Below are 3,184 nucleotides of genomic sequence, written 5' to 3' on the forward strand. Positions count from 1 at the left end.
CACCTGATTCAGGTCATCAGCTCATTAGTAGAGACTCCAAGACCTGAAATTGGTGTGTCAGAGAAAGGAGACAGGCAAAATGTGCAGTGTTGGGGTGCCTCCAGGACCAGGGTTGGGAACCACTGGCCTAGGAGCAGAGGCCGGGGGCTAGAGTGAGCAGAGGCCGGTGAGCTTGAGAACGGCGTGGCCGGCGGATTTGAGGAAGGAGCGTCTGGAGGGCTTGCGGCAACCACATGTGACGACCCCGGTGTAAAGTCAAAATGTATCAAAGACTTCTGCTTTCCTGTCCCAAACCTATCTTCAGTAACAAAAGGGCCATTTGGCATTCCTGAAGGCACAGAAGGGCTGATATCGATCAAGGCCTGTATTGAAATCGCATCATATGACCCCTTTAAATTGAACAAAAGTGACATTTATGATTTTACAAAAGATTTCTATTTGAAATAAGTGCTATTCTTTTGAACTTTCTAAGAATCCTGAAAATATATCAACTTTTCCATCACAGAAAAACTGCATATTAAAATATATTATAATAGAAAACACTTACTGTAATAATAATTATAAATTGTAACTTTAAAATGTAATAATTTTAATAAAAGTCTTGATTGATTCCAAACAAATTCCAATCTAGAATCCAGATATCACACAGACATGAAACTTAACTATTTTACCAAGCAAAACACCCTAGCAACCATAATAGCAAAGCACTAAAATTATGCCGTTCTGTTAATGAAATTCATGAATGTATTTATGAAACACTGGTGTTTATCATATAAAAGCAATAAACCACTATGTTGCATCTTATCATGTGTCTTATTGCTTTATTAGGATTTGTTTTTTAAATGCATACTTGTATATTCTTTATTAGGAGTTTTTCCCATCAAAACAGGTATAGAGCAAATCTATTCCTTCTATATCAGATGAACAGAAACAGACACCTCTAAAGAGCAAGGCTTGGCCAGGGGGTCGAGGAACCTTCCCATGATGCCCCCATGCTGTGCACCCAAGCATTGCATCCACGGCCGTGAGAGACGCTCCCTGCTAAGTTTGAAAAGACCAATTTTCAGCTAATATGGAGGTCGTGACAGCGGCATAAAGGGCCTGGTAGGACATTATAGCGGCTGAATTGTAAATATTGGTTAGAGACAGACACAAATGGAGGGGCAGGCTGTGGGAAATTTCCATACAGCGCGCTGCGGCACCACCGGTGGCCCACCGCGGCGGAATAGATTTTCCATTTTACTGTGTCACATTAGATTTTCGGAGGTGCTGGGTGGCAGGTACATATCATTAGTAACACTTTAGCGTGGTAATGAACCTTTTTATTTATCCTCCACTCTCCTCATGAATGCATAAGGAGTCTCTCTGTGGCTTCCCCCCCAGAGAGAGAGAGAGAGCGACAGAGAGAGACAGACAGCACTCATGGCCTTTTGAATGACTGCTTATGGTGACTGGAATGCAGGGGACACCGAATACTGTAGGCAAACAACTGAAGAGCTGCTAAAACACACAAATAAATAAATAATATACACACTACATGTCATAACGCACATCTCGGCCTTCATGGATATAGTAAAAACAAGACAGTGCAAGTTACACACCAAACGTTAAGGATTAAGGATTTGTCAAAATCAAATCAATAACAGATTTGGAGAAATGTAGCATTCCATCACTTGCTCCCCAATGGATCCTCTGCAGTGAATGGGTGCCGTCAGAGTGAGAGTCCAAACAGCTGATAAAAACATCACAATAATCCACACCACTCCAGTCCATCAGTTAACATCTTGAGAAGCAAAAAGTTGCGTCTTTGTAAGAAACAAATACATCGTTTAGATGTTTCCTGATTTAGATTGCGTCCTGATAAAATACGAGTCCCTCTATCCATAATATTGCTTTCTCCAGTGAAAAAGCAATCTCGTCTGAACCCAGAGAGAAATATGCACAGATCAAGCACCATTTACAAGTGAAAACAGATTTTAATGTGAGAGGACAACAGGAGATTTTTCACTGGAGGAAGCATTATGGATTATGGACTCATATTATGGCCAGAGGTGACAGTTTAAAGTTAAAAGACCTTAATGATGGATTTGTTTCCATGCAGTTTTTCGTTACACAAGACATTGACTGAGGGACTGGAGTGGTGTGGATTACTTGTGATGTTTTTATCAGCTGTTTGGACTCTCATTCTGACGGCACCCATTCACTGCAGAGGATCCATTGGTGAGAAAGTGATATAATGCTACATTTCTTCAAATCTGATGAAGAAACAAACTCATCTACCTCTTGAATGGCCTGAGGGCAAGTACATTTTCGGCAAATTTTCATTTTTTGATGAACTATTGCTTTACAAATAAAGATTCCAAAGGGGGTGTTTTTGCATAAATGCCATTTAACCTTTCAGTGAACCATTTCTAAAACAACCTATTTTTTTTTCCTTACTGTGAAGAACATTTTAATATTCTAAAAAACCTTTTCTACTATAAGGAACTTGGAACATGGAACCATCAATGCCAATAAAGATAATTTATTTTAAAGAGTTTTATAGGTCATTTTTTATTTCTGATTTTTGGTTTGATGTGGACTTAAGAGTTGCTTGGTAAGCTATAATTTTAAAGTAGCTCCCCAACACTCTTAACAACCACTGCAGCAATTTCACAAGCTTCAGATCCAGTAAAAATACCCCAAAACAACCCAGCCACAAGCAATCAACTGACCTCATTGTTGTGGGCAGATCACGAGCTAAATGCCCCCTGACAGCACTCAGGAGGGCTGATGACCCCCTCAGTGTGGCTTTAAACGTGTGAATGGATCCCCTGCCTCAGCATCTCTGGAGAATCAGGCATATCACAGGCGTTACATGACAGTCTGTCTGCCAACAATTCCACCTGACCATTTATACACACAACACACACATACACACACACACACACACACACACACACACACACACACTTTAAAGACAGTTTTTACAAATGACAATTGAAATTAGAAATAAAATAATGTATATAATAATAAAATAAGAAACTTGAAAGCATATGTCCATACTTGAATGTGCTTTTAATATGAGTTTGTTTTAGTCAGAACAAGGATATAATTTAATTTAAATTCATATAATTTGCACTAGGGTTTAAGTAAACTGGTAATGTAAAAGTAAGGTTAATGGTTCAGTTCTCACAAAAAGTGA

This window comes from Sinocyclocheilus anshuiensis, unplaced genomic scaffold (genome assembly GCF_001515605.1).
Source record: "Sinocyclocheilus anshuiensis isolate Anshui unplaced genomic scaffold, SAMN03320099.WGS_v1.1 scaffold147, whole genome shotgun sequence".
In the NCBI taxonomy this organism is placed as follows: Eukaryota; Metazoa; Chordata; class Actinopteri; order Cypriniformes; family Cyprinidae; genus Sinocyclocheilus; species Sinocyclocheilus anshuiensis.